The sequence below is a fragment of the Dipteris shenzhenensis genome, chromosome 13 (assembly GCF_047967505.1).
Source record: "Dipteris shenzhenensis isolate YYH24624 ecotype China chromosome 13, Dip_SZ_1.0, whole genome shotgun sequence".
NCBI classification, from domain to species: Eukaryota; Viridiplantae; Streptophyta; class Polypodiopsida; order Gleicheniales; family Dipteridaceae; genus Dipteris; species Dipteris shenzhenensis.
In genome coordinates, this window is record NC_141608.1 from 53,919,742 (window position 1) to 53,931,573 (window position 11,832).

Genomic DNA, 11,832 nt, shown 5'->3' on the forward strand with positions numbered 1-11,832 from the left:
GGTGTGCAGTGTGCACATACATGAGAGGAAAGTGCATGTATGTTTTGTTTAGAGTGATCAAAGGAATTCATTCCCTGCGCTATCTAGTATTTTCTTTTAGGTAGGTTCATAATCATCGGTGGAGGACTGCCTCTCATTGTCATTAATATAGTTTATAGATTCCAACTAGCATGATCTCGTGTATTGTAATATGCACCACAGCATTCCAGGTGCATGTTTGTACAAGAGTTTGGCGTGCAGTGTGTGCACACATGAGAAAGTGCATATCTGTTGTGTTTAGAATGATCAAAGGAATTCAGTCCCATCGCTATTCTTGTATTCTCTTTTAGGTAGGACTGCAACCTAGCATCGTGGCTAATACTGGAATTACTAGTTTATAGATTCCCAATCAACTGCACGGGACCCACTCGGAATGCTAAAAATATATTTGTTTTTAGAAGGTTGGACCTCCTATTTTTGCAAAATAAGCACACAAGTTATGCTGCTTCCTGTGGAAAGGTGGCCGGAGGATATCTCCTAGAGGTTACGAGTGGTGAGGTGTCCAAGATTGGCCCGTGTGAGAGTATAAGCCGTTGGGGGCGAATGTGATGTGATGGATGTTCTTTCATGCCTAGACCTAGGAAATGAAGGGGGATAAAGTCGTCACAATTCCACCAACTTTGCATCACTCCCTCTATATTGGTGTCAAAGCCTCGCATCAATAAGCTTTCCCAACTCTTTGATCTTGCAGCAAAATGTAGAAACCCCATCCGCCCTAGGGAGGAGCCTCCCTTACTTTGTTCGCTATAGGACTCTTTTTTCTAACCAATGCTAGTACTTCCCTTGAATACCATTGTTGGCTAGAGAAAGTAGAAATGCTTGTTTTGCCAGTTTGTATTCCTTGTCATATCATTTATATGACACTTGGAGGGATCCCTCCTCATGGACCTATTCTCAATCTTTTCTCAAAATGTGTGCAAAGGAAGTGTTTGGCTTGGTGACTTTGGGATTTCATATCACTTGCATCTCGTTTTTGTCACTGGCATTTTTTACTTGGCTCCTTGTAGTTCATGCAGATATTTATCGATGTTTTCTTTTGGAGAGCAATATGTTGCAATAATCAATACAGAATTTCTCATGTAGGGTTTAACTTGTGCTATAGTGAAGTCGCTTTCATTTGTTGTGCTTATGTGGGTAGTGTAGACTGTTAATGTTTTGTTGTAGAGGATAGTAATGCCGCATGGAGTTATTTGTTGTCATGTTTTGTAACTTGGTTAGTTGATGTAACATGATGGATCATGAAGCTTGTAAGTTGGGGTCGTGAGTCGTGTAATCGTAGTCCGAAGATAAAGATCATGTTCAATGATTGAAGACCTAGGTATGCCTTTTTATATTGTTGTAGTTCTAGATTAGCTAGGTTCCATCTTCTTTCTATTGATAATCTTTAACATATCTCCATGAACTTTTGGGTTGACCTTGAGGTCCTTGTATGCTAATGGCTTTAGGAATTGTAGTTGATCTCTGTGGCATATGCATGTGATAGTGTTGTATATGTGAGGTGATGTTTTCTTCACTCGATCGGATCGAATGCAAGGTTGTCTAATGTGTAGCTTTGTGAGCCATGTGGTGTTCTAGGAATTGTAGGTTGTGTTGGGAATTGTGTTCTTATTATCGTGTGTTGTTTGTTTCGGCCAGTTTGGATGTCTTTTGGTTATTAGACCATTCTTGTATGTTGTTTGTATACATTTACTTGTGCTTGAAACATGTTGCCTTACCTCTTTTTTTTGTTATGGAATTGGATCCAAATTACTTGGCCCTTTCTTGTTTGCGCTTGTTCCTTTGAAAATCCCATCACCATTGTTCACAAGTTTGTTATTGATGTTGTAGTTTTTGGGTGCACAGTTCTATGATTGTCCCTATTTTGAATTGTAGACTTCTACTTTTGTAGAATCGCCAAGTAGGTAGAAATGTTTTGGGGCATGTGTTGTGGAATCGGTTGCATGGAATGTGAAAGGGTTTCCACTGTTGTGTCTCGAATGAGATCGTTGTTGTTTATGTTGTTGACATCGTCGTCTATTTGTGTTGTTGTTCTAAACCTATTCAAGATATTTACAAAGTCAGATCCTCTTGATGCACGGGCTCTTTAAACCCATACTGACATATGCAATGTTGCCAAAATTGAGCAGGTTGGAGGGATGATGTTTCTTGAAATATCCGCTTGTCTTTTACAAGCTAGATTTGGTACAGGTCGCCAACCAAAATAACATCAAGTCCTTTGAATGGTAGATGTTGGATGTGCACGATCTCACATAATCTTTGGCCAATGAGGTACAGCATTCTACTACCTACAAGAGAGACTTGATCGATTGCAATTACCTTGGGCTCATTGTAAGCTTATGATTAGCATGTCAAGTTGGTTATTAATGGAGGGTTCTTGTTTTTAGAGAATGAGTTTGAACATGTTCCTAAATTCATCTAGATATAATACTATTAATGGTAGATTCTTGTTCCAGGGTGGTTGTGCAAGTGCAAGTGCATGATGTTGTTCAAGATTGTTTTGCAAGTGCAAGTGTGCATGGTTTAGCTAAAGATGAGTGGATCATGGTCCCATTTATGTTGCATGCAATTTCATTGGTGTATGCAACTTTACACTTAGCTTTAAAGGATCGGTATAGATCTTGTTCTTTGTTGTGGGCTCCAGTTAGAGCGAGTTTAGCAAAATGCTTTTTCTTATTCTCGCTCCTTTGGTGATGAAGATATGTAATGAGGTGGTTTGGCTTATTTATGTCGTAAAAGTTTAGCCTTGCTTTTATGGATTCGGTTATGGTATTCTAGTGATGATAACATGGCTTGTTTTAGTTTAATTGTTTCAAACTTTAGTTGTTTTATGTTTTTTTGTGCACATAGAGAAGTATTTACTCTTTGCAATAGTGTTGCACTATACATACAAACTGAATGATTTGTGGCGGCTTTCATTTTTTGAAGGACTTGTGCATGTTGTAGTATAATGTTGCTACAGCCAATGATGGTTTTTCATTGGAAATCGGATGGCAAATGTACCTACCCATGGTGGATGGGAAAATGACATCAATAGAATCATCTAATAGGTTTTGCACTAATGGTCAACACAAATAGTTCTTAATAGGTTTTGCATTGATGAATGGTCCATTGGTAGGGGAAGATTATTTATAGTTCTTAATGTTTTCCTCCACAACACAAAGACTATGTGGGTATGCAAAGACCTTCCAGAGGACTTTCTTGATAATCTTTTTTACCCAACATGGGATGTTAGGGAAGATTTTAAGAAGGGAGAGCATTTTAGATGTGTAGTTAGTAAAGAAAGTTTAGTAATAAGGTATCAAGTAGTGCATAACATTTATTATATGAGATATGCTTATAGATGTTAGAAAAATAATCATGGCACATGGATACCTAAGGATTGTGATGTAGTAGACACCACAAAGATAAAGATATATGGGGCCTCTCCAAGTGGGAGAGGGAGGTGCACTTTTATGGACCCCAAGGGCCTAGGGAGATGTACCTTTTTGTTCCCTTATTGGGTTGATGGGACCCCCAAAGGCCTTGTTAGTTCTTAATTGATCTTGCTAATCCACTCCTTATGAGGCCCTTTTTGAGTCCGAAATTCCCCTAATGCCTAAGCAATTGAATGCCCTAGTGGTGGAAAGTCATATCTTGCATCTACCTAAGAGTTGCAAGGATGCTTGTAATGGTAACCTCTCATATTCCACTGGCCTCCTTGCCACCATTTGAGGTAGATGTAGATTGGCTATCACATTGGATAAGTTGTGTTGAAGGTAGACATAAGCCTCTCCCAACTATGTATACTAAGTCATGAAGTTACTAGGAAACTTGCCACCATCCCCAAGAAATGAGCCAAGAACAAGGACATTGGGGTTACATATTTGATGGATTGTGCACCCATGACCTCTTCTCCAACACCACCTTCCTTCTTTTCGGTATGTTCTCCAATAGCACCTCCTTCCTATGGTATAACATGATAGCAAGCAAGAAAAGAATCAGAGTATGCTTCTTGGGGACAAATGTGGCTGATGTATGAGCTCCAAAGCTCATCGTCATTTTGGAAGGGCTATCCTTGGAGGGAACCATTGTGAAAAAAGGATGTGCCATGAACATTCTCCTCAAGTCCACTAGTGTAAAGGTTGGCTTGGACACAATTGATCTCCCTCCTTTTGTCCTCCACCTCGCCAACCAACGCACTATCAAACCAATTGTGTTCATGAAAGGTGCTCATGCCAAGTGAATAGGTTCACATTTCTAATGAACTTCATGGTGATCCATGTGGAGCATGAGCATGAAAGCTATCCTTCGTCATTGGAAGATCATCGTTATGGGTGGAAAAACTTGATCACAACTGGGACATTGACATGATGTCTCATAGTTCAAATGGTGGACATGCGCTTGAAGGATCACCTAGATCTTAAACCAAAATTGAATGTGTTTACACTAGAATAGAGAGAGTTCCTAGGTTGTGCCAATAAATCCTAAACTAGAAGTGCCTAGGTTGTGCCCCATGGTAGAGCTGGATGTAATAAGTTTGGATGGAGTGGTCCATGTTGTTTGGATATGGTTAGTGTAATGTTGGTTCAACCTATCATGACTAAACATTGGCCCACAAAACAAGCTAAATTGCCTTGCCTAGCCTCTACTCTCCCATCTCCAACCACGACTACCCAATCCTGCTCTTCCCTTACCTACCCCCTTAATTACCCTCCACCATCCCTTAGACTCTTGGAACATGCCAAATTGAATCCCCCCGACCTAGTTTTGCCACCTTGTTGTTGCATCACCAAAACCCCACTCCCCATCATGCCTAGGCATGCCAATCCTTCACTCCCTCAGATAGCTCTCCCTGTCCCACACCCAAACCATTCCATTCCCTTGTGTCCACACTACTTAGCCCCAACAACCACTCTTCTTCCACTTCTCTCTTGCCCTCATCTTCCACTCCTTCTTCCTAAACCACCACCATCTTTGACTCCATTTCCCTTCATCACTTCCTCTCTTTGCAAAAGGTGAATCTATGTGACATTTGACACCTATCAGTGGCTTGAATCTAAGAATTCATGTTTTTGACAACACATAGAAATGACCAATTGTACGCATAGATGCAAAATGTGACTTTTCTATGACTAGTCAGGGCTAATGATTATGCTAATAAAACTTGCACTATCTTAAACACTTCTAGAATGCTCTTGACTCATTAAGTTGACATAGATTGTCTTAGAGTTGATAGTGTGTTGGAGATCACTTGAGCAAAGAGGCATACCTTTGGTTGAACCACGTGGAATTCGACTACATTTAGTGGAGTCAATTCTAGAAGATTTTTATGGTTCCTTTTTTTTTCTCTAGAAAAAAGAAACTTTCTATTAATTCATTAAAAAAGCATACAAATCAACTTTCGAGAGGAAGCTAATAATGGTAACTACAAATAAAAAACTGGTTGTCATAAAGAAACCAACTAGTTTCTGGAAAACCCTGCTCACTGCCTACAAAATCTCAAATAAGAAATAAGAGCCAAGGTGGGGGTCTATACATCTAGTGAATGGCTCGCCTAAAAAAAGTTTAGAAAATGCTTGTAGGCCAAGCCTTGAAGCCTTGTAAAAACTGTCCTACCTTTCGACAGTCTCTCTTGATCTTGGAGTCCCTCGCTCCTAGATGGAAGTGAGAAAGTGATTGCCCAATAGGGACATTTTTTTTGTACATTAACAGGAACTAGCAGAGAAATGAGGTCTCAAAAGGGACTCAAATTAGGGTTTCCTAATTTCAAGGGTTTAGAGAGGGATTTGAGGTGTACCAATGAGAGTCTTTTTTCTTTCAAAGTTTTGTTGATTCCCTATATGCTTCTCACATCAAGATGCCTTGGTTCCACCCTACAGTCACTTGTTGGACTTACATTGCCCCCTTGGATGAAAAACATCTCTGATATTGTGCACCCTAGATACTTCATGACTATTTCAAAAGGAAATAATGTAGCTAATGCTCCCTCTTTGCATCTAGTTGATCTATATTGTGCACCCCTTTCACTTTTCATACCCTATCTCTTAAGTTGAAGAGTAAGTCTCTTGGTGTTAAGATTTGTATATCAAGGTGAGTAGAGTGGTCTCAATCTACATCCACACGATTGATAAATGTGGATCATGGATTAGGAGATGAGGACTAGGTTTCCCATTTATTAGTAGGTGGTCTCGCCCTTATATTGTGTGGATCTCGTTCCTAGCCTTCCATGTTATGAAGGTGACCTAAGTGGTCTTCCATCTGTCCCTTGCATATCTTCCTCATCTTGCATTCTCTCTTCTACTTTCATAACATGGTATCAAAGCACAGACCACCCCTTATATGGTGTGGATCGTTCCTAGCCTTCCATGTTATGAAGGTGACCTAAGTGGTCTTCCATCTGTCCCTTGCATATCTTCCACATCTTGCATTCTCTCTTCTACTTTCATAACATGGTATCAAAGCACCGGGTTGCTCTTCTCCCTTTGTCTTCTTCCCTCGTAAATGAGCTTTGTATCTTCACTTTGAGCACTTTCACTTGTCTTCCAAGAATGACATGTCTCTAAAATCTAATATGGAGGCATAACCATTGTCTTTTAGAGGCTTGATTTTCTTGCAAGGATAATTTGGTAATGGAGTCTTCCTCTATAGTTTTTCTCTCATGGCTTAAGTTTTTGGCTAAGCCACAAGTTCTTTTTCTTGCTATTTTGGTTGTTCTCAGAAGATCGGAGGAAATATTTATAGTAACCACTACTTGTGCTTCTTTTGTTGTTGCAAACCTTAGAGAAAACCAACGGGGAAGTTTTTCTTTAATGGTTTGCCAAGGAATTGGTTTATGCTTCTATGAGTCATGTATTATAGTCTCAAAAGGCTAGAAGATCAATAGTTGAGTAGGTCATCTCCCTCTTAGTTTGGAGGGTTCATTATCTGTGGGTTCCTTGAATGGCAATCAAGACTTTATTCCTATTGTTTTGAGCATTGATTGAAGCTCTATTGTCATGAAACACATAATCTAATCTAGCATGTAGCCTCAGAACTAGTCTCAGATAATGCAACTATTAAGAAGCGTATTTTGTTGACTCGAGAGCCTTCAAGTTGGTTCTACTTCTATCAGCTTCTTCTAGGTCATAATTTGTCTCAATCTACTAGATATCATAGAAAGATAGATTTTTAACATTGCTGAACAAATGTAAAGCTTTGTGGCACATCTATGGGATTGCATCCACACATTGTTTGCTTCATGGAGGGCATCTGATATCTACCCTAATGTTATTTCTAGCAACTTGCTAGGCATTCTATATCTACTGCTCTATCATGGGATCTACTAAAAAAGATTCTTTTGTGCATACAGTACTTTTTATTATCACAAGAAGCTATTAGTGTCTTCTCTCATAAAATACATCTCTCCTATGCTTAATGCCATTAAAAGTGTCGGACTTATGTCACAAGAATCTCCTTCATCTATCTTGGCAACCATAAAGAGAGATGTCCTAGACCCTCATCACACAATTTCCATCCCTCCACACGTCTGCATCTAATAACAATAATATTGGCATGAAGTTTACTCTTCTTGGTTAAGTGGACATTCCGCACCCTAAGAATTGGCAGAAATTCGGGTGACTATTTGGTTTTGTAAAAGGTAAGATAAAAAAGGAGGAAATTAACTAAATACAGGATTTTAAAGGGAAATAATATATATAAAAGGGGAAGGGATTTTTCAAAGGAGAAGAAATAATAAAAGAAGGGAGGGGGGAGGTATAAAGGCCTTAATTTATAGAGGAAAGGAGGGGGGAGATTTTATAGGTAAGAGGGGAAATTATAAGCAAAGGGAGGTGACTAAAGGGGGTGAGCAAACAAGGTAAATTATGAATAAGGGGGCGAGAAAAGAGTGGGATGGGGGTGAGTAAAGAGGGGAAATAATTAAGAGAAGAGAGGGGTTAGAAATAACTAGATTATCCTTATGCGGGGGTGGTTTAACAAAAGTTCACATTAAAGTGAAATTAAATGAAAAGAAAGGGGAAAACCTATGAATCCATAGTAAATAATGGCAAAACGAGTAGAAGCTTGTGGCACTGAGGTCGATGAGGGTGGCATGGACTGTGCAGAGCAGTTGATCAAGCAGAGAGTTCAAGGTGGCGAGTGCATTAGGGATCACGAGCGTAAAGAGGCAAAAGGGCTGACTATGGAATGCTTGGGTAGGAAAGCCGTGAGGAGCAATGGAATGGGCCATGGGATGGTACAGAAGAAAGTGAGTTGATGGCTATGATCGAGGCGAGGAAGGGTTTCTATAGCCAGTTTGGTTAGTCAAGAGAATAATCGATGAAGGAAGCATAAGCATTAGGAGACTAGTCGGTGAAGGGAGTGAAAGAATTGTAATTGTCGGGTCGCAGGAGATGATTAGTCCGGGGGTGGTTTAACAAAAGATCACATTAAAGTGAAATTAAACGAAAAGAAGGGGGAAACGTATGAATCCATAGTCAATAATGGCAAAACCAGTAGAGCTTGTGGCACTAAGGTCAATGAGGGTGGCATGGACTGAGCAAAGTAGCAGACCGAGCAAAGAGTTCAAGGTGGTGGGTGCGTTGGGTATCACGGGCGTAAAGAGGCAGAAGGGGCTGACTATGGAATGCTTGGGTAGGGAAGCTGCGAGGAGCAATGGAATGGGCCATGGGATGGTAAAGAAGAAAGTGAGTTGATGGCTGTGATTGAGGAAGGGTTTCTGTAGCCGGTTTGGTTAGTCGTCGAGAGAATAGTCGGTGAAGGAAGCATAAGCATTAGGAGACTAGTCGGTGAAGGGAGTGAAAGAATTGTGATTGTCGGGTCACAGGAGATGATTAGTCGGGTTCTGATAGATGATTACTTGGGAGATGATTAGTCGGGTCATAGGGGGAAGTGGTTAGATTAGGGAGTGAGGTTAAGAGTGTAGTTAGGTCCTTAAGGTAGTGTACTAAATATAGAGAGAGGAAGGGAGAGATAGAAAGGGACGCAAAGAGAGAGTGAGAGGAGGAGAGGTAGAGAGAGAAAAATAGAGAGAGGGGGGGTTAAGTAGAGAGAGAAAATGAGAGAGATGATAGAGAGACAAAAGGGAGCGGGGGCATGGAGAGGGAAAAATGGTGGAAAAGTAAAGGAAAATAGGGGGAAATAGAAGAGCAATAGGGAAAATAAGAGGGAAAAAATAGGAGAAAAGTCGGGGGACTAGGAGAAAAACAGGGGGGAAATAGGGGAAAGATAGGGGGAAATAGGAAAAAATAGAGGAAAATAGGGGGGAAAGGAGGGATAGGGAGAGGGGGGGACCGGAGGGTTTGAGAATGAAAGGTAGAGAAGAAAGAAGGGTCACAAGGAGGAAAAGGGAGGAAATGATAGAATGTGTGTGCGTGTGCACGCATCTGTGTGTGTGTGTGTGTGTGAGAGAGAGAGAGAGAGAGAGAGAGAGAGAGAGAGAGAGAGAGAGAGAGATTAACATCTGTAGATGACCTCACATGTCTATGAGACAAAGTACAACACCAAAAAAGCAGCAAAAGAGGTGGAAGGAAATATCAATGTGAATGCAAAAGCAAGTGGTCCAATAAAACCTTAGGCAAAGGAAAACACACTATAGAGGTGGAAAAATTGGCAGGTTGAGAGTTAGTTGTGGTCCCTTGAGAAGGAGCGAACATCCTCCATGGGACATCTCACTATGGCAAAAGAGGAAGAAGCACAGGAAGGTATGATAGAAGAGGTTTTAATGCAAACTCTTGCGTATGTTTTGATAGAAAATAGGGAATATTTGTTTTTTATTGAGATCCAATATATCGAGAAGTTGAGGGAATATGAAACACTAGGGGCACTCTCAACTTGGCTTGATAGGTGCACAGATTTGGCACCTGCCAACACTTTGGAGCATCCAATCTTGATCGTATGGGAGGAAATGCATGACTCGGGCCATGCAACATGACAAAAACAGAGGTCGAGGAGGTCTAGGGAAAACTAACAATGGAAAGGGAGGAGAAACGTCTAAGAATAGAGAGCAGTGCTGAAGCCTCGTCATCCCCATCACTTACAAACATTTATTAGAGCAAAAGCTTCATCAACATTTGCACAAAGGGATACGATAAAAGAGATGCATATTAGATTACAAGTTGATGACATTTTGCCAATATTGGTGTTTTAATGTTCTTAATTTGATTATTAAAAAAAAAGATTACTAATATGTTTATTATAACTTTTAAGATGTCATCGAAGTTGATGATTTTCCAATGTGATGTGTGGGTTGAGGCAGCAACACCAGTGTGGACTCAACATTAGGACACTACATGGGAATGTTCAAGCACCACTAGTGTGCATCCATCCTACATTCTCGCATCACAAAAAGGAGGAGCTGATAAAATGCAAGGCACTTTCAAATTTTGTGTTCATTATGCCTTTAGCTCCATCCATGCGTGTATTTTGGGGACATGAGCTCTAGTGCTTTCTACTTTTAGAGAAAGATTAGTAGGAAGAATTTTGGTGGCTATTGCTATGAGGGCTACGGCATGCGTTTATGATGCCACACAAATTGTAGAAACCTTCACACAACCCACTATCTTGACACCTCAAAGAAGAGTAGCAATTTTGGAAAAAGTCGAGGAGGCAAAGCAAGAGAGAATCTTGTAAAGTGAAATCATTTTGTAATGAAATATAAGGAACATTGTATATATATGTTGAAATCTAGTATAATGAAGTATAGTAGAAACATTGTATACATAAATTGAAATCTAATATGTATTTTTCTTTTTTCCAAGGTGTTGGTAGTTTGCAATGCCATTAAATTGATTGCGATAAAATTGTATTTTATATAATCTGCATTCATTGTAAACAATTTTTATGTGGATTATTAGATAAAAGGTTTTAAAATTGGTAAAGCCCATGTGCACACAAGCCCAAAATCAGTTGTTTGGCCTTATTTCGCACCTACATGCACATGGGCCCAAATTGGCCATTATTTCCAAAATTTCTTCAAGGCAAGTGTTCTAAGAGGTGAAAACATCACATAAAATTGAAAAACATTCAAAAAATCTGGCCATTTAGGGACAAATACAAAATTTTAGGGCAAATGCAACATGTTTGGACAAATATACTCTCCATGGTGCCATGGAGTAGTTTCCCACACAAATTTTTACAAATTTGGCCTTTTGGGGCCTTATTTTGCACCTATGCGAACATAGGACCTAAAAGGCAAAGTTTTTAAAATTTTGTTTGGGAAATTACTCCATGGCATCCATGGAGGTCCAAATCACCAAAAAATTTATGGAAAATCATCAAAAAATTTCATGGTGCTAAAGCCATTACTCAAAACAATGTGATATAGCATTGAAAAATCAACAATGTTTTCATTATCAAACTTGTACAAAAGTAGTAACAACCACCAACTTTGGTGCCCAATAATTTTGTACTAGAAAATATTTACAATGTTTTGAATTGTACAAAAGTGTTTATGACCACCAAGTTTGGTGTATTGAATAATTACAACATCCTAAAATCAGGAGATGGGTCTCCAAAACTATTTATGGCCAAAGGGATGGATTTCCTATGATCCACCTTGCAAGTTGGATGTCTTTGCTCATGATCGTAACCCTATTGGCATGGATTGTACACAATTTTGTGTCCTCGAGAAGGGATACAAGAGCAATTTTTCATGCCTCTTATACGTTGGCTAGTGCGATTGACTAAATTTGGAGGTTGTCCTCCTATTCTTGCATGATTTCTTAAACAAATGGATTAAATAGAGCTCTCTTAATTAGAGGCTCTACAATCTTTTGATATTTCTTGATCCCTAAAAGTGCCTTAATTCTTGGCTAT